This window comes from Pinus tabuliformis, chromosome 3_1 (assembly GCF_031772625.1).
Source record: "Pinus tabuliformis cultivar Carrire ecotype Pingquan chromosome 3_1, CPIR1, whole genome shotgun sequence".
In the NCBI taxonomy this organism is placed as follows: Eukaryota; Viridiplantae; Streptophyta; class Pinopsida; order Pinales; family Pinaceae; genus Pinus; species Pinus tabuliformis.
Window position 1 is genome coordinate 261,481,924 of NC_142301.1, and position 21,887 is coordinate 261,503,810.

General features: G+C 35.4%; 1 pseudogene; it reads right to left on the reverse strand.

Annotated features, from left to right (window-relative positions):
- Nucleotides 1-202: 202 nt before the first annotated feature.
- LOC149186797 (uncharacterized) overlaps nucleotides 203-21,887 on the reverse strand; it is a 96,046-nt pseudogene continuing 74,361 nt past the window's right edge.

Genomic DNA, 21,887 nt, shown 5'->3' on the forward strand with positions numbered 1-21,887 from the left:
GACGTTCACATATAACACTTTCTGTCTCACTTTTTTAGCCAAGTAAAGAATAACAGTTTGATAGAACTAGACTACATATATTTTCCCTTCCCATTTAAACATTTTGATAAATACTTTCAGCAGATGTCAACAATTCTAAGGATTTGCACAATGGGATTGCATGAGAGGTTAGCCAGTGACACTTTCCATAGTCATCGCAATTTCAAATTTGATTGAGAAAGTTCACTAGGTTAGAAGGAGTCACAAACAGGGGCAATAGGGGATGAACCTTTATGAGCTTCTTCTTGTGCTCTTCTTTATGATCTTCCCTCTTGTGCCAAGGCTGCTCTTTCATCACCCATTCATTTTCCAATTTATCCATTTCTATCATCCATTCTCATTCCCTTAATATCCTCTCTTCCTCCCTTCCCTCAACTGCCTCCCTCTATTTATCCTCAAACTTATGTTGTTGCTGAAAAAAATCTTCAAGAACCTCCTACATACTATTTGCACGATATTTATCAGTCGTAACTCTTTGTCTTTATTTATCGGCCTTACTTTTCTTTCTCTTAATAATCTTCTCATCTTCACTATCATCCTCTTCCTCTTCCTCGTCTTCTGAATAATCATCCGAAGATTTTTCCCCCAACAAGCGTTTGAATCTCTTCACTTTTTCTTTGGGTTTCATGCCAGCCTTTGACTCTAATAGCAATCTGTCCATATTTCTCTCCCGTTCCTTAAATATCGCATCCAGTTCTTCAAAGAAAGGGCACTGTCTTCCATTATCTGGCTCTGAGGTTTCTTTGCCCTGAATATATAAGGCTCATTGGCATATTGATACACTCATTGATGAAGAGATTCAACATGTCTCATGATGTACTCATTTATTTTAGTGTATATTATATTGGATCTCGTATCCTTTTGTCCTTGGTCTAATTGAGGGTTTCATTTTATGGTACATCATAATTTTTTCAAGATTGTCTTAAAAAATATCTCTATGCCCTAATTGCAATCACAACATTAAAAGCAGAACAAAAAATACTCAAAATTTGGCTGAATTTTACTCCATTTGGGTATATTTTTGGAAAATTTGGGCTCGTTTGGAGGGGGTGATGTGGCGAATGCAAGAAATTTGGTGAAATTTTAGTAAAGGGTTCCAATCAATGACATATATGAGCTTTATATTTTTTAGGAAGGTGTTTTGGTCGCTTATGCTTTAGTCCTCTACCTAAAAAAGGAGGCATCAACAACTGGTCTGTTTTATCCCAAGTCCAAATTTAGTGTGGTATATTATGAATCATATCTTCTGAAATATATCAATTGACATGCACAACTAAACTAAAAATCATTGGAATGGTAATGAGGGGGTGTAGGAATCGATCTCTTTGTAGGAACAATTTTTCTCTAGAGTGAAAGGATGATGAAAAAGAAGGTTTTGGTCTTGCTTCTCCAAGTGTTTTAGCAATGATGATGTTTCCTGGTCAATTCCCTCAGAGTAACATCACTTCCATTCACCTAACTATATAGGCACCCCAACTTACGAATATATGTGTAGCTGGACAAACTAAGTTGACTATCATCAGTGTAGCTTTGAGTACCATGGTTCCCTTTATTTAAAAAAAAATAATTTTTGTTTTGTCTACTGGAGTTCACAATCGATTATTACAAGCAGTGTTTCACTGGGAAACATTCCCGAGGTCTGGGATGAATTTCCGACCTCCTCTATGGTTTTTCTTCTTCTTCTTAATCCTTAGTGTATTCTTAAATTTCCTCAAAGCCCCCATATTTTTATTTTGCAAGTTAAGCGATTCAAGATCTGCAACAAGTTTGAACTTTGTGCTTGTAGGAAAAATTTTTAGTTCAGAGCAGTAGAAATTCATCTTGGAGCAATGGAGGAAGTTAAATGGCAATGAGTACATGCTTTCTTTTGAAGTTTTTTCTTCCAATTTGAAATACTTTGTTGAAATTTAACTTTTGAACATGAAAACGCTTTGTTCATGGTACAATACCTTTATATGGAGAAGGAATGAATCACTCAAGTTCTGATGGTGAAAAGATAGGGAAATATCAAGTGGGAGTGTCATTGGAAGTTGATGGGGAATACAAAAAGAAATTTAACAGTAAAAAAGTATATAAATATACAATTTGTGAGAGTGCCATTGGAAGTGAGTGAAGAATACAAAAATAAATTTAAGGGTAATAAAATATATAAATACACAATTTGAATGGATCTCATAATTAAAAACATATATTTTTCCTTTATATATTTAAATCTGAAAAGATAAAATCAATGTGGAAAAAATCGACCTCGAGAATAAATCAACAAGGGTCTGGAAATTGAAAAAGTTGTTAAAGTCGAGAGAAGAATGAGAAAGGTTGTGTCATGCTTGTAAGAGTGTCTGATTTTATTTTAGCATACCTCAATATCGTTGCATGGGTTCTTATGAAAATCCCTAAATGTGCAGACCCATTAGTTTCTCTCATCTATTTAAGAATCTATGTCGCCAAGCATACAATTATGTTTATGATGATCCGAACAACTTGGTCACATGATCTGGGGTTGACTATCTCATCACCTTATGCCCTCATTGACAACAACGTTGCAAACACTTTGCACTTTTGAACATTTAAGAGCAACTATTTGGGTATTTAAGACCATGGCTTTCGGGGAAGGGTCCAACAGTAATAATTCCGACACCATAGCGACACCAAATGGTAACAACTACAACAATCATATTCATAATAGTTACAAAAATGCAATTCCATTGCATTGACAAACACATATTTTACCCTGAAGATTTGAACACTACATGATTGGATGTGTAAGTGGTTTAGTTTTCGAGATTTAATGTTTTTTTACCTTGAATAATTAGTTTTAGAATTGATGTAATCATATGAGCATACAGAGAATATTTGTGCAATATGAAGTTATTGTCTTATACTCTCTTATTTTCTTAATGTGAATTACCCCATATTTATTCATTTGTTGTCTTATACTATCTTATTTTCTTAATGCGAATTAGCCCATATTTATTCTGAGAAATTTCTATGGCAGTCATTTGCACATATTATATATATTTTTTCTCACTCAAGTTTCTTGGATGGCTCCATAATTTTTTTTTAGCTAATTTTTTATGATGGCTTCATAATTTATTCCTCGTTGAATTTTTCCTAAATATTTGAATGTTGCATGGTTAGTTATGGTTAGTTTTTCCGACAATTTAGAGTTTGAATACTCTATTATGTTTTTTTAAGGACTTGTGGTTTTTCCTAAAGATTTGAATGTTGCATGGTTAGTTATGGCTAGTTTTCCTGACAATTTAGAGTTTGAATACTCTATTTTGTTTTTTTAAGGACTTGTGGCAATTTTGGAGTCTCAAAGATTTGTCAATTTTGGAATTTATGCATTCTTATAAACGAGAGTGCCTATTGAATATACAATATGTGTTTTGAAATTTGATAGGAAGTATCTACATATATTAAGTGTGTTTTTAAATTTGATAAGAAGTATCTACATATAATAAAAGTGTCATTGAATCTCAGTTTCACAAAGTCAGTGTAGTGTAGAAAAACATTAATTAAAATACTCGGTATTCAAAAGAGCTTCATTCCCAAATTGTGTTGGCTTCCATTTTGGAAGAAATTGTTGTTGTATGTCCTTATCATAGACATATGGTCATTTGGATCCAAATGGTAAAATTTGTCCATCATATCAATTCTTGGAATTTCTTGCCACAGTAAAATTTCACACTCGTATGAATTTTTAAGGAGATTCTTTACAATGATAAGAATATTCTTGAATGTGTATTTGACAAAACTTTTTCATGTCTTTAAAGTAAATTTGTTTCACTTTTTTAGACATGGGATGAAAAAGTTGCCCCTTTAAAAGAAACAAGTTTTATAGAAATTTAGGTAAGTGTCACTATTTTGAAATTGAAGCTAAAATATATTATTTAAAAAGTTAATGGCCTTTGATTTTTTTAATTTCCATTTCGTGAATTTGAATCTCTTTGGGAGATAAGTGTACCTTTTTCAAAATCACTTTTGTTAATATCTTGCTGCTAGCATTGGGATGAAACTATATATTGCATACTTGTGTTTTCAATAAAGGAATAAGATTTCAAACATGGTTGCAAATGACAAGAATATTGCATGTAGGCTCAACACACACTGAACCATGTGGAATAAGAAAAAAATGGATAAATGCTTAACATAAGCTTGACCCTACTAACTGAGAGATGGTACAGATTATCGTTTTAAAGTAAACTAAAAGTATATAATAAATGACTTTCTTTTTTTATCATTACCTTGAATGTAATTAAATGTATTGATTTACTTGTATTTTATAAATATAAATTTATTATTATTTGTGTTATTAGACACTTTTTGAAATTATGTCGCTGATTTCCAATTCTAACATGCGTTTCCAAATCTTCTATTGCTTCAGTTAATCTTTGCACCTTTAAAAGCAATTGCTAATAAATAACAAAAACTAAAAGAAAACCATAATGATAGTCAATAATAAAAAAAATCTACCACTCAAAGTCGAGAAAGCCCATGCAAATAGTCTTCCAGTACAAGTAAAGTATCTCATTGTCTATTTTGCGAACCTTAGAACTTCCTTGTGCTAAATGTTGTCCATGTCTAATAGAAAAGTTAAGTCCAATCATACGTGTGTTAATAGGATTTTGGTTTCAAAATAAGAAAGTTAATTTAGAGATTTGTTGTGATCTCTAAGTTAACATAGAGCCCTTTAACAATGGACTTGGGATGCACCTTATTGGTTGATAAATATACATTGTAAAAGGATTTAATGGGTTTTCTTTAGTGTCTCTGTGTTTTGGTTTTAGAATAAGAAAGTTAATTTAGAGATTTTTTTGTCATTTATTGTTTTAGAAGTTGGAAATATACATTGTAAGGAAATTTAATGGGTTTTAAGTTTTGTTTATGTTCAGTGTATATTTAATATTTTGTTAAGTTTTAATGTATTAATGTTTATGTATATATTAAATTAATGTATTATTTTAATGGGTTTTAAGTTTTGTTTATGTTGCGTGTATATTTAATATTTTGTTAAGATTTAATGTATTAATGTTTATGTGTGTATTAAATTAATGTATTATTTTATTGTTTGTGTTTGTTTAATATTTTGTCAAGATTTGATGTATAATTATATATAAAGTTTATGTATATATTAAATTAATGGGGTGTATGAATTAGTTTGGGCTTGTACTTACATGACATGGGTCGATTTTGCTCATTATCTTTAAATATGTAGGTGAACCGATATGTGCTCTAACACACTACTCACAAGGCTAATCAGAGGGATTTGAACCTTGAGCCACATACTTCACAAAGACTTCATATCATGTCAATCACCAATTGAGCCCCTTTAAGGGCACATATATATATAATTTTACAAATTAATTTAATTATACAATTATTTTTTTTTCAGGGATATTGAATATTTTGAAGGACAAAAGTTAGAGTAAAGGAAATTTACTTTAATTTTTACATTTTCATTTAGACAAATAAGTGCTTATAGCATTAACATGAGAGTTTAAATATATCATTTTAACAATAAGAGAGTAACTCATAGGCCAAGTAGAACATTTGAGACAATTCTAAATTTTTATGGTCAAACTGAACATTTATGTCAATATTTTTTTTTTTTTACAATTAGGTTTTTGAAGGATAATGTCATACTAATATGGAGTGGACTCCTCAATCTAACTTGAGCCAGATCCTCATTATTATCTTCCCTTATATGTTAAAAATCATAGGTGCATTATAGAATAAGGAACAAATTCGCCACAATGTTGTGGTGTTTAAGAACCCCTTTATGGCGTTACAACACAATGTGTATTATCATACATAACATATATATCCATATTTTATCATTTTTTCTTAATTCCTAAGCTAATTTATTTATACTTGTAGCTTACTTTAGCGTATCGCGACCAAGATATTATAAAACAAGGTTGACTAAGTTAGATTTTTGAATCTTGTAGTGTATGGATTCCATATTTTAGCATTCACATACACCTAGTCACATGGGAGGATGTGATGTGACCCTCTTCTATGTTATGTCCATGTATGACTTGTGTGTTAATAACATGCCATTTTAAAACAGAGGTGACTGATATGTTAGGCTACTACAATATTCTCATATTTAACTTTCAACAAGATGCACTAGAAGCAACAATAATATATTCACCCAATTTGTTTAGAGCATGAATGAATAGGTAATCATCAATCCAATAAACAAACTCTTTTGGATAAGAGCCTTCGAATTTCCACATGTTCTATGAAAAGATCAGCACCATATTTAAATATTTCTCTACATGAATACACCACTGAATCTAGCTGCAACTGACTTCAATCCAGAGTTTTCTAAATCATCATGTTCAAGTAATTACATCCATCTGCATCCATATATCCATTGACTTACTGTTTAGGCAAAAAATAAAATCAATAATCTAATTGCACTCTTTGCCTGTGAAATATCGGGAAGCAATCCTTACATTTTCTGTTCATATTCCAAAAGAAATTTTGAAACAAAATGTTGGAGGATATTTTTCCAATTACCATTTTTAGATGTGAGACCTATAAATATGATTACAAATATTTAACAATATGAAGCTCAAGAAAATGGCATATAGAGAAAGATATAACCTGTTATTATATATGTGTTAAATTTCAATAGTTTCGCCTTTTTTGATGGGGGGGAGAGGGCGAGGGATTGGGTTTATTTTTGGGAAAAAACATTTTCTATTTGCAATTCAACAAGAATAATATTTAAAACAAACGTTCACATATAGCACTTTCTGTCTCACTTTTTTAGGCAAGTAAAGAATAACAATTTGATAGAATTAGACTACACATATTTTCCCTTCCCATTTAAACATTTTGATAAATAATTTCAGCAAATGTCAACAGTTATAAGGCTTTGCACAATGGGATTGCATGAGAGGTTAGTTAGTGACACTTTCCATAGTCATCACAATTTCAAATTTGATTGAGAAAGTTCACTAGCTCAAAAGGAGTCACAAATAGGGACAATAGGGGATGAACCTTTATGAGCTTCTTCTCGTGCTCATATTTATGATCTTCCCTCTTGCGCCAAGGATGCTCTTTCATCACCCATTCCTTTTCCAATTTATCCATTTCTATCATCCACCTTTCTTCAGTCCCCTTGTCATATCTAAGATGAATGACACCTTAAAGATGTTTGATGCTTAAGTAGGCTCCTTTGTTGACTTATTTCTCTTAGTTTTTAACCCTTGGTAGTTTGTTTTGCTCACTTTTAACCTTAGGGACACTCATTTTGGGTGTTTCTTTACTCTATGGGTCATGTTTGAGGTGAAAGCTCTTGACTGAGTCCATAGTTACTTGGGATGTTTCATTATAGGTCAACAATGACTCAAAAAAAATTCAAAGTTGCTATCATGGGGTCAAATGAGTCAAATCCTCCTTAACCTTTCATGGTTTCAAAGTTTTAAGGAAATTGTATATTTCTCAATTGCACCACGAGAGTCTTTTGGAAATGTGCGAAACATAAATATTTTTAAGTGGAAAATCCTATGATATGACCTCAAAAATCTTGGTATTTAATTTGTGTAGTTTAACTATTGCCCCCCATCTCTCTCAAACATTATTATTTCATTCACTTACTCTTTATTGACATCTTCTTTTATGATAATTTCACAAGTACCTAAGTCATACAAAGTCATGTTGAATATCATAACATTCTTTTGAACATAGTAAGTGCATAACTAATAAGTCATTACTAGGATGGAAGAAATCCATCTAGTAAGTGGTCTATGAATGGAGCAACATATATACTACAATATGGGGATAAGGAGAAACAAAAAGGTGCCACATTGAGGTGGTGTGGGAGAGGGAGGGAAGAAAAGCCATAACATAATTGTTGTGTGCACAATGGTAGTACATTGATCATATAGGAAGGAGAGTGTGGAGGGGACTAACCAATACATTACCAACACTTTACTTTGTCTTGGTTATCCATCATCATTGGTGAATGTAATATATGTAACATAAATCACCATTTCCTTAATATTTTGTTTATGGATTAGTATATAAATTTTATATAAATTAATATATAATTTTTTATGGAATAATATAAAAATATTTTATCAAGTAAGGATTTAAAAAAAGACATTTCATGTAAGTGTATTGCTTGTATGTTAAGATAAGTTGTGTGACCACATAAAATCCACATAGAAAGTTCAACCTAAATCCTTACACGTGAATATAATCTTTTAAAAAATATATTCATATAAATACACTATATGTAACATGAACCACCATAACCTTAATTGCTTGATACCGTAATAGTGAGTGGAAAGAGTTTCTAATGGGGAAGAATTAACATAAAGATTTTAATGTGTTGAAAAGAAAAATTAGTCAAGTATTGTTTCTTACATTACCCTTCAAAGTGGAGACAAATGCAAGTGGGTATGCCATGGGAGCAGTCTTGATGCAAAGAGGAAGGTTTGTATGCTATAATTTTGAAGCATTTCATGCCCTGTACAGAAATTACTTGCATACGAATTCTAAAACACAAAAAATAAACAATGCGAGAGCATAACACATAAAACACATATACACAGAGATTTTCCCTTGGATCCCAAAACTGGGAGTACTAGCTTGATTTTTCATTATGTTCCTTTCAATGTTACAATACATATTTATACATGCCGAAGCATCCAATACCATGGACCGAAAACCATCGCGTCTAAAACCATGTGCAAAAAACATGCACAAAACCATAGGTAGGTCCGCCCAACCTAATATAGGGTCCAAAACCAAAATTTTCCGGGGCGCTGCCCCAGACCCCATAGAGTGGGGTTACTTGCACCCTTCAAACCCCCTATGACTCCCCCCGCTACGCAATCGGTGCAACAAAGGGGGGGCTCTGCCCCCCTTCTAACCCTTCGGTTAACTACGTGGGCTAGTCGTGGAAAGAATATAACACAAACCAACATTCTCCCACTTGTTGTTTTATTTCCACAGGGGTCCACAAGAGAGCTTAGTCATTTATCCAGCCCTGTAATGCCCATTGTTTCTCTACACCAAGAGAACTTCTCCGAGCTCACAGATTTTGTCAATGCATCTACAGTATTCTTCAAAGTGTCCACCTTTACCAGCAACATCTTTTTGTCTTCTATCATATCCCTCACAAAGTGATACTGAACATCAATGTGCTTTGTCTTTGAATGATATGCAGGGTTCTTTGCCAAGAAAATTGCACTTTGGCTATCATAGTCTATCCTTATAGCTCCCTGTACTAACCTCATGCTTGAACACAATCTCTGCAACCAAACTGCTTCCTTTCTTGCATGAGTGGATGCCATGTATTCTACCTCTATAGTTGATAGTGCCACTATAGATTGTTTCTTACTCATCCAACTGACTACACCTCCAAATGGGTTAAACACATACCCACTTGTAGATCTTCTTTGATCCAAATCTCTAGCCTAGTCTGCATTAACAAAGCCATGAATATCCAACACTCTATCCAATCCTGGTCTTCCTTGGTAGCACAAACCATAATCACTAGTGCCACGCAAATACCTGAAAACCCGCTTCACTATTGTCCAGTGCTCCTTCCCTAGTTTTGACATAAACTTGCTCAATACTCCCACTGCATGTGCAATGTCTGGTCTAGCACAGACAATCGCATACATCAGGCTACCGACTGCACTTGCATATGGAACACGGGACATGTCCTCTTCCTGTTCTTGTGTCTTGGGACATTGTTCAACAGATAACTTTACACCTACAGGAATAGAAAACTTCACCGGTTTACTATCCTGCATATTAAACCTCTGCAATATTGTCTTGACATACTTCCTCTAGTTTAACCAGAGCTTCCTCTTTGTCCGATCTCTTTTAATTTCCATGCCCAAAATATAGTTTGCAACACCGAGATCTTTCATGTCGAATTTGGAGGACAAATGGGTCTTCAAATCCTAGATAATTTGTTTGTCATTTCCAACCAGCAACATATCATCCACATACAAGATCAGATAAATAACACGATCACCAATTAATTTAAAATACACACAGTGATATGCTTTTATTTTGGTGAAGCCAAGTCCCCATATAAATATATCAAATTTATGATACCACATCCTTGGTGATTGTTTTAACCCATACAGAGACTTCTTTAACTTTCATGCCACTTCTTTCTTACCCTTCACCGTAAAGCCTTCAGGTTGATTCATGTAGATCTCCTCTTCCAGATCCCCGTGAAGAAATGCTGTCTTCACAACCATCTTCTCTACCTCAAAATCAAAAGTAGCAGCAATAGATAAAAGTAATCTAATAGAAGCTACCTTGGCAACAGGAGAAAAAATATCACCAAAATCAATTCTTGGCACCTGGGAATAACCTTTTGCTACCAACCGAGCTTTGTATTTCTCCACCTTTCCTTCTGCATTTGTCTTCTTCTTGAACACCCATTTTATGCTAATGGGTTTCCTTCCAGCCGGCAACTCCACCAGATCCCAAGCCTCATTTTTGTGCAAAGATGCCATTTCATCAACCATGGCCTCTTTCCAAATTTTTCCATCCTCTAAATCCACTGCTTCCTTCACAGTTCTGGGATCATCATCAGTAATAGCTAAAGTAAAATTTGAACAGAAAGCAGATGGACTATACCTTTCTAGCTACCTTCTTTCTCGAACTGATCTTCTCACACTCGGAGTTTGTGGCTCTTCTTCTTCTGATTCCTTCTCTACTATAGAGTCTGATTCTTCCTCCTTTAGCTCAAACTCTATCTCCTCAAGTTCCTTTGGTTGGACTTCATTTTTAATAACATCTTTTACCTATCTAAACACCACATATCGGCTGTACGCAACCTTCCTTGTTACTGGGTTCCAAAGCTTATAACCCTTTAAACCATCCTTATACCCAATAAATATGCACTTTTCAGATTTACTATCCAACTTGGTTCATTTCTCCTTTGGAACATGTACATATGCATCACATCCAAATACCCTCAGATGTGAAAGAGAGGGTTTCTTACCAGTCCATACCTCTTGTGGAGTCTTATCCTCCAACACTGATGAAGGTGATCTATTGACCAGGTAACATGCTGTCTCCACCGCCTCTGCCCAGAATTCCTGTCCTAACCCAACACCATTGGGCGTGCTTCTTGCCCATTCCATCAACATCTTATTTCTTTCTGCAACTTTATTTTACTCAGGTGTGTTGGAGTAGTCTTCTGCCGTGCTATACCACAATTCTTACAGAATTCTTCAAATTACTTACTGTGAAACTCTCCACCGTTATCTGTCCTCAACACCTTTATCTTCTTCTCTATTTGGTTTTCCACTAGAGCCTTAAATTCTTTAAACCTATCAAAGACTTCAGATTTCTTCTTAAGTAAATATATCCATGTATTCCTTAAGAAGTCATCTATAAATGATACATAGTACACAGACTTACCCAGTGATGGAACCTTCACAGGTCCAAACATATCACTGTGTACAAGCTCTAGTATTTGTTTCGCCCTCTTACCACTAGAGGGGAAACTCACCCGATTTTGCTTTCCATATACACAATTTTCACAGAAATCAAAATCCATAGAACTATTACTCATACCTTCTACCGTACCTTTACCATGAAGTATTCGAAGGCCCTTCTCTCCAATATGTCCAAGCCTTTGATGCCACAACATGGTCTTCTCTCCAGAGACCACTAGATTTTCTGCTCCACTTTCTGGAACCACGGAACTATTGCACCCATCAACAACAGTGCTACCTTGCAGCTTGTACAGAGTTCCAATTCGAGCTCCCCGCATCAATACCAGTGCCCCCCGAACCATCTTGCAGGTATCCTTCTTGAACACTGTATTTACACCTGCATCATCCAGCTTGCTTACAGAAATCATATTTTTGGCTAATGCAGGAATATACAGAACACTCGGAAGTGTTATAACCCTTCCACCTTGTTATCACTTAAGAAAAAATTTCTAAATTTTGAACATCAGTTTGATTCCAAAGGATTGATGTTAGTCTTGGTCTAGTCTTTCCATGGTTTGTTTTAGAGTCTAAAATCTAGAAGAGAATCTTGTTGGCATTGTCAAATAGGGTCAACACTATGTTTTTACCTATCACTGGTCCCACATCACACATAAATTTTCATGTGTCAAACTTGTGTCAAGGTTTTCGTAGCGCAAAACCCAGAATTTGCATTGGCTGCGCTACAAAATTGGGGATTCGTGCAGATCCGTGTCAAACCTCATTTAGCTGTCCAATCTATCAGAATCCTTTATTCTTACATCATCAACTGTTAGTCCATACACCATGCCTATCACATTCAACCGCTCATTCTCATCATTAGGTTCGTTAGGTGTCTTGGTACGCTCGAGTTTCAAATTTCAAAAAATGGTCCAAGTATTTTCAGTTATGATTATGTTTGGGTTCATGCATGAGAAGCAAATTGACAGGCATTTAATCAGAATTCTTTGAAGTTCAAGCGAGGCAGTGATTGAGATTAAGACGGTGCAAGCTCTTTCAATCTTCATTTTGCAGGAATTCCATGGAGGTGTCTACAGAAAAGAAGGAACATAGATCAGGCAGGTGTCCAAGGAATGAGCTTGAAGGATTAGATGTTCTCTTAGAGAACAATGACGTTGAACAAGTTTTCAAACAGGTTGGCTGTTGGAGATTTTGTGAAAAACTTCAAGGAGGCCACATGCAAGTCACCAAAGAATTTGCCTTAAATTTCATAGGACTAAATTCGATGGTTGGAGTGCTTGAATTACCAATCTCTCTAGAGGTTATATCTGCAGTCATTGAAATTCCAAGGGGATAGGAGATGTGGTTTAAAAACTTCAAGTTTGATATGAATCCTTGCAAGGAATTCTTGAAGCTAGATTTCGTTGATTTAGACTTAAACAAGTCAGTGGCTAGGAGCTTTGTCAAGGATTCATATGCTAATTTGCTTACCTGCATATAGAGATACTTTACCTGTGAGGGGAGGTATCATAAGGTGTATTCCTATCACTTCAAACTTCTGCTTCATTTCACTGGAAAGATATCTCTGGATTTGCCTTTCTATCTGTTTCGTAGCCTAGGCAAAATGTGTGACAAGGTTCAGTTGAAAAAAGAAGCCTGTGAGACCTCGTTGTTTAATCATGGCTTAGTTAAATTGATCATTTTGCATGAGCTCCAGAAAATAGATAGAGAGTGGTCCATTTTCTTGTTTATGTCTGGCTTCAAAAATGAAACTGGTCTCAATCCTCAGGCTACGAGGATTTCCTCAACAACAGTCAGTCATCGGGAGGAAACAAGGTCAAGAAGATTCGTGAAATTGAAAGCAGGTAAAGAAGCCTATGAGACCACTAGTAATTCAAGGCACACCTCAACAGTCACGAAAAAAGAAAGTTCAGATCAAAGAAAGTGCACAAGAGCAATCCATAGGTGAAACGGTCCAAAGAAGAGTAACTAGGAGCCAGCTAGCTAGGGAAAAAGGTAGGATAGTTATTACTGAGGGAAGCCCAGCTTCAAAAGGAAGTTTGAATGATTTGCTTCAAGCTATTGACATTGAAGAATCTCCTCTGGTTCGAGTAGACTTAATGGAAGCAAGTAAAGGAAAAACCAAAAAAGACAAAACCTCTAAAAAGCTCAAATTTGATGATCAGGCTTCTGAATTTGTTTTTAAGCCAAGAAGACCCGTGACAAGGCGTTCAAAAGAGATACAAGAGGCACAACCAAAAGCAAGTGAGACAGGGGAGGTAGCAAAATTACATGAAGGACCTGTGGTTTCATCAGAAACATCATCACAACTGCACAAAAATGACAAAGGTAAGGCAGTTATCTCTCAATAAGAAGAATGTAGTTTTGAAGAGTTGAAAAAGAAACTGGAGCTGGAAAATCTTGAAATTTTCAAACTTAGAAAAGCCTCAAGGAAACATGCAATTAAGGAAGCTTATTTTAACAAAATGGAGGCTCTGTGGGAAGATAAAACAATTTCAATACCTGAAGTGGTTAGCTGTCATGCTCAATATTTCACCTAGACAGTCCCTGCAATAAAAGAAGCAAGATACATCAGAAAAGTCAATGCAAAATTGAGAGCTGGAATCCGAATTATGAAGAGGCAAATTGAAGATCTGAAGATACAGCTGAACCAGCCTGAAGGACATCCTCAGCTCAGAAAAACTACATAGCAAGTAAGGCTAAATCCTAAATTTTGATGTGGACCACCTTTTGAAGTTTACTTTGAAGAATGGTATCAGTTTATTTAGTTTTGAACAACTTCATGGCATATGGAAGAGCCATTTCAAAGGAAAGAAAACTCAGGGAAGTTAAATTTTGGCATAAAAACTGTGTTTTTGAAATCACACAGCAGTTTCGTAGTGCGCTACGAAACTGCTGTAGCTACATATAATGATTTTGTGGGCCAATTTTGAGAAGAAAAAGGAAATATTTTTGAAGATGGGCATCTGAAAAGGATTACTTACAGGGTATAAACATCAAGCAAGGGAAAAACAAGGACAGGAAAGACATTCATGAACTCCAAGCTTTATGTTATGAAAATGGTCATTATTTTGTAGCTAGAACTGTTCATGATGTTTCAGGTAGCATTAAAGGAATTTTTTTTGTCTTACCACGTGTATGGGTGCAAGGTCTACAACATATGGAAAACAAGCTTATCCAATGCATTTCATGTAATTAAGAGGAATAACAGGGATAATAAACTTCGAAGATCCTTTTGGAGACCAAAAGCAGAAAAACAGGAACAACTTCCTAATATCCAGGAACAGTCAAAGGATGAGGCATCAAGGGTCAGCAGGGAGTTTAAAGCCACCACCAAAGCCAAACTGAAGAAGGCCACTTGTCAGAGAACGAGTTTGGATTGTAATCAATGCTACTACCAACATAATGAGGAGTTACACTCCTAATTGTTTTAGGTCTATAGAACTACCAGTTAACAGTTAGTTACATTAAATAGTTGGTTTTAAGTGTCAATAGGTGTCAAAGTAGGAAAAATTTGAATTCCCCTCATGCTGGAGGAGGAATCTAAGTCATGTAATGAACTCTATATATGGGAGAAAATCTAATGTATCAAGGGTTGGAAATTTTCAGAGAAACTCTCATATTGTGCTTTTGTGTAAAGACTCTGTTTTAAGTAATACAATATTTGGCTTTGCTTCTCAGGAATCAGAAGGAATTCAATGTTCAAATGTCTTGTGGTTGTCCTCTTTTCATTATTTATAGTGGTATAAATGTATGATTACTTAGAAATCATTGATTGTGCTCTAACTTCATACATTTGTAAACTGTGTTTTCCTTTATACTTCTGATGTACTCTCCATGTGTTGAATTCTAGATGCCTTGACTTCCATGTAAAGCTAACATTATTGTCATACTGAAACATTTTTGACTCCATAAGCCCAATGAATATTTTCTAATTGTGTTTCAACCATTTACATTTCTTCATTTGTTTCATAGAGTTAGCCATCTAATCCATTATCAAAATCTTTAATCTAGTGAGAGAGCCCTCTTAGGTGGAGGAGGCTAAGCCTCAGCCAAAAGTAGGTTTGAAATAGTTACTCAAGGTCCACCTGATCAGCAACCTATCAGGGGTTGATTTTTTGATAACACACCTTTCAACTTCAACTTTACTTTTCTGCGACCAATGATTCTAGCCTTCCTGTCATCCCCCAAGAAGGCATCACCACCATCATATTTCTCATACTCGCAGAACCACTCTCTATGGGGAGTGAAGTGAAAGTATGCACCTGAGTCAATCAACCACTCCTCATGATCTACATGTGTACTTGAAGAAGCCAAGTACACATCCCCACCTTCATCTGAGTTGGTTTTCACCTCTGTAGAAGGAGAATCATCATATCTCTTTCCTTTATCAAGAGCTTTAGATTTACAGTACCTTTTGTAGTGCCCTTCCTTTCCTCATTTCCAGCACACCACCTTTACAGGTTTTCCTGGAGATTTAGATCTCTCTCTAGATTTAGATCTCCCACTCGATGACTTATTTTTGTTTCTGTTCTGGGACCGTCCTCTTACAGACAAGGCATCACCATTCTGGCTCTCCATATTTTTCTGTCTCATCTCCTCCGTCAGCAAGGATGAGGCTATTTCATCAAACTGTAAGGCAGTTGCATTGCTACCTATTGTAATAACCAGACTATCCCACGAATCTAGTATAGAACGCAACAAACTAATGCACTTATCTTCATCTGAAATTTTGATATAAACAGATGATAACTGACTTACCACAGTATTAAACGCTTTCAGATGCTCTGTCACAGAGTCTCCATCTTTCATCCTCAGGTTATACATTTTTTTCCGTAGGAATAGTTTATTCACCAGAGACTTAGATTGGTAAAAGTACCTAACTTGTCCCACAAAGCCTTCACCGTAGCTTCCCCTGATACATTCAACAATACTGAATCTGAGACACACAATCGTATTGTGCTCTTTGCCTTTCGATCCAACTTCTTCCATTCTTCATCAGACACTCCCATTGGTTTAGTACCTGGATCTACTGTGATCCACTGATCTTTATCCACCAACAGATCCTCCATCTTGAGTTTCCATAACTCAAAACTCTGACCATTAAATTTCTCGACCTCTATCTTTCCACTGCTTGCCATCTTCTTTCACCACAAAATCGATCCTGTAGATCTCCCACTGAACAAGGTCAACCACAGGCCCGAGCGAAACCCCTCAGCAGCAAAGGCATCCCCTTGAAGCCAAAACAACTTTGATACCAAATGTAGGTTTTAACCCCGTACAGAAATTACCTGCATACGAATTCTAAAACACAGAAAATAAACAATGCGAGAGCATAACACATAAAACAAATATACATAGATATTTTCCCTTGGATCCCAAAACTGGGAGTACCAGCTTGATTTTTCATTATGTTACTTTCAATGTTACAATACATATTTATACATGCTGAAGCATCCAATACCATGGACCAAAAACCATCGCGTCCAAAACCATGCACCGAAAACCATTGCGTCCAAAACCATGTGCGAAAAACATGCACAAAACCATAGGTAGGTTCGCCCAACCTAATATAGGGTCCAAAACCAAAATTTTTTGGGGTGCTGCCCCAGACCCCATAGAGTGGGGTTACCTACACCCCTCAAACCCCTTGTGACTCCCCCCGCTACGCAATCGACAAAACGAAGGGGGGGCTCCACCCCACTTCTAACCCCCTGGTTAACTACGTGGGCTAGTCGTGGAAATAATATAACACAACCCAACAAAAGAGTTTCTAATGACGGCAAAATTAACATAAAGATTTTAATGCGTTGAAAAGAAAAATTAGTCAAGTGTTGTTTCTTACATTACCCTTCAAAGTGGAGACAAATGCAAGTGGGTATGCCATGGGAGCAGTCTTGATGCAAAGAGGAAGGTTTGTATGCTATAATTTTGAAGCATTTCATGAGGCATTTCTCAACTACTTCATTTATGACTAGGATATCTATGCCATGGTACATGCTAGTAAAAAGTGGAAACACTATCTGATGGGTAAGGAGACTATCATCCACATAGGTCACCAACTGTTATAATATCTATAGGCCCAAAGGAAGCTATAACAGAATAAACACACAAACAGGTTGGCATGCATGCTTTCAAGGCCACACACATCCAAAAGTACAACTTTAGAAACTTTAATGCACTTGGATCCTTTCACCCATGACATATAGAGAGAGGCATATATAGAAGATGAGGAATTCAAGAAGGTGTTTTAGCAGTTGCGGGGCCAAATTCATGTAGAATATGGTGATAGAAAATATTACTATCATCTTTAGAATGGGTTAATTTACAAGCTAGATAAATTTTTTGTTCCTAAAGGTGAGTGACCTCATCTTATTAGAGAGGCTCAAACCTCCAAAGTTGCAGGACATTTGGTGTTAGGAAGACAATTTCCAACTTATAGAAGTACGTATACTGACACAAAATGTATGAAGAGATAGTGTGATACATTAGACGATGTACACTTTGTTGTACCATCAATCCCAATAACATGAAGAAAAGTGTATACCATCCCTTACCCGTACCCACTCGTCCTTGGGAGAGCCATTCTATGGATTTTGTGGGAGGTTTACCAATAACCATCAAGGGTAATGACTTCTTGTTTGTGGTATTTGAGAGGTTTAGGATGATGTACACTCTCACGCCTTGTAAATAGACCATTAAAGGAAAAGAAGCACCAAACTTGTTCTTTGACCAGGTCTAAGTGTATTTTGGGATACAAAGGAGCATCATTTCAAATAGCGACATGAAATTTCTTAGTGCATTTTGGACTACATTGTGGGATAAGATGGACACGAAGTTGAAGAGGTATACAACATTTCATCCACAAACAAATGGGTAGATAGAAGTAGTCAATAGGACTTTGGTGCATATTTTGAAGGGTTATAATAAGAAGCATTTGAATACCTAGGATGAAAACTTTTTCTATATAAACCATTTTTATAATAGATTAGTCCACACTTATATTGGTTAGTCACCTTTTGAAACGTGCTTTGGTTATTTTCCATGTTCACCCTTGGATGTTGTATATGGATAGTGAGGAGGATTTAGAGAGGACCTCATAGGAGATGCATCAAGAGTAGAAAAAACTATTGAGAATATTAGGCAGATCCATTACCAAGTACAGAGGATATTGAAAAATTCACAGAAAAATATAAGGCCAGGAATTATCAACACATAACAGAGAATTCATTTAGAGTGGGAGATAAAGTATGGTTATATTTGAACAAGGAAAGACCACAGAGTCATGGTAGGAAGATAAAGGCTCAATGGTATGGTCCTTTCGTGATATTAGAAAAGCTAGGAGATAACGCCTACAAACTCAATCTACCCCCATACATACACAATTACTTAGTAGTGAATATCGAAAATCTAAAATTCTATGAGCCTTCCATGTTGGATCATGAAGTGCAGTAAGTCCTACCTTCCATAGAGAACTTAGCACCATATGTTCAAGAAAATTTAGCAGAGAACAAAATTTTACAGAAGAGGTCTAGAACCACAAGATAGGGGTGACATGACCTTTGGAAATTTGGGTTGAAATGACAACTTCCAGGTAATGAAAAGTGGCACTTCATGGAGAAGGTAAAGGAAAAACTTCCTCACTCCTTCAGTAAACATTTTTGGCACCAAGAACGTCCCTAAATGGAGAGGTATGATCTATATTAGATCATTATGTTATTTTTATATATTTTGATGAATTTAGAGTGGAAAACATTGGAGGAATCATCTTGGAAGGTCATTTTAATGGTAGGTCCCAATTTGGAGAGTTAGTATTTGAACCTTCTAGATCCATTTTAAGGCATCAATTGATTTTTTATTTTTTTTGGGGGGGTGGGGGGTGGAGGGGGGGACTCTCTCTTTTGCTACACCATTTGGTGGTATTCTACATTCAAATATCTTTCCAATGGTGCAAGAATCATGTCAATCATAATTTGTATGAAAAATTTATACCTCCTACAAGTTGACTTATCGTGTTGAACACCATGGTACAAGAGGATGCCACATTAGCCCCCATTACTCACAAAAATGATGATATCCATGTGTGCAATTTCAAGAAGACTCTAGAATGTCCAAACTTATAACTCTGGTTGAGGGTTAAGGGAGCCAAATATTATCCCCAAAAAGATATCAAACTCTGTTAAACGTTATGCTACTAGGAAGAGTAGGGGTTCCATTCAATTCTATTATATTTTGGTCCATTGTTAAGAAGAGGAACTAGGAGTCAAAAGTTAGAGAGCAGAACAAAGAGGGTAAAATTTTGGTAACAACCTTATAGGCCACAAGTCTTAGGTAACTCCATAGAGAGTACCACTTTCCTTATACTTGTTGACATGCCTTTTAATTACCTTTTAAATTATTTAGAGAGAAAAATAAAAAATTGTACACTTAATTGTCAACTTGGGCTTGTATGGAACTTGTGAACTATCATGAACTGTATATGCTTGGGAAATATATTCAACTACTATTCCAGTGATGAAATTGTAGCAGGAAATATTAATTGCAAGACTGGGTTTGAGGAAACTTTTGTCAAAGTCACCACACTAGGAGTACTAATCTATTTTTGACTACAATAAACTAAATAATCCAACTAGCATAGGAAGCCTCTTTGTTTTAAGCCCTAGTTAGATGCAATAGGGATGATAAGAAAGTAGACATATAGTCCAATTGGCATAAGAAGCCTCTCTATTGTAACCCACAACTGGAAAAACATGAAGGAAAGATAATCTAAACATGTTGGCATATGAAGCCTCTCTATTGTAACTACTAGTTGGGAAAAAAAGAAATGTAAAGACTAACTAGATTGCAGGAAAGAAATAACACACACACAAACAACTATTAGAAATGGAAATTACATGGAAGTAAAAGCTAATTGGTTACTTTGTTAAAAGTGTCTTCCAAACCTCAACATTGTGAATAAATTTCAAACTCTACATATAATTTTTATTCACCAAATTGTAATTCTATTCAAGCTACTACAAATTCAGAGATCAACACAAATGTCCAAACATGATTATAATTGTTAGTGTAATCAAATAAAACCATAGACAGGAAATAAATTCCATGAATCAAAATTGTTGTAGTAGATAATTAATAAATGAAATCAACATTCAGTCATAGAAATTGAGTGTGTAGGATTAGAAATAGTCTTCTTATTAATAAGAGACACAATATCAAAGTTACATCCATGATTTCTCCCCACCCCTATTTCTCGAATCAAAAAGGTTCTTTATACACTTATTTCAATGCCTTATATTAACATTTGGAGTTTAAGACAACCACAGTGAGAATCTATAATCATAAATTTGTTTCACTCTTATTACAATAATTTTGCAAAGATAGATAGTAATGACAACACATGACTTAGTGCCCATATCAGCTGATCAAAATACTGACAAAATGGTGTTGAAGAAATGATTGTTAATTAGTGTGGTCAAGTTGTCTCAGACTAATGGCCTTGTCCTTTCCCAAACAATGCACCATCCAATTGACATGTCATCCACTCTAGGTGTGACATCCACATATTCCAATGCCATGAGAACTTGTATAACAACATTGATATCTAGTTGTGGTAGTGTAACAATAATGGTGGTGACAGGTGTTACAACAACAAGAACAAGTGCAACAAGTGTTACAACAATAGAAATAGGTGCAAGTGGTGTTAGAACAACATGAAAATGTGCAACATGTGTTATGACAATAGGTCAACAATTGTGACCAAAGTATTACATCAAATGTGACAATGGATGTTTCAACTATTGTGACAATAAGTGTTACAACAACTGATGAGAGGTGTTGTAGTGATTGTATCATGCTAAGAGTTGTTATAGTAGTGCTTTGATAGGTTTTACAACAACTATAGAAACTCCCGTGATAGTAGTTGTGGCATCGCCAATGCATGTAATCGTACCTATAATATCTTGTCTGGAGTAGTGTCTTGCAAGTATCTTCATTAGAAAAAATAAAAATGATAGTGTTCCCTACACACACTAGCATAATTGCTTGAAATGACATAAATTGTGGGAAAACATATATTGAGCAAAAATGTGTCATTATTGATAAAGTTAGGCTTTAGGATAATACTATGATGGACAAAAATGGCCAAAAGGGTGGTAAACACATGTGGAAAAGATGGAATTTTAGGCGCTCTTCATGCATTCCTTCATCCAACAAAGTAGTCAATCCAAATATGAATATGAGGAGGCGTTCCTAGTATGGAGGTTGCTACTACTGTAGTTGAATTTATCATGGTAATAATCTAAGTAGAATCCTCTTGTTGAATCAACCCCTTACTATAAAATGGCCACCCTTCTTGTTTCCATGTTGTAATCACTTTGGTATTGTAGTGAAGGAAGATAG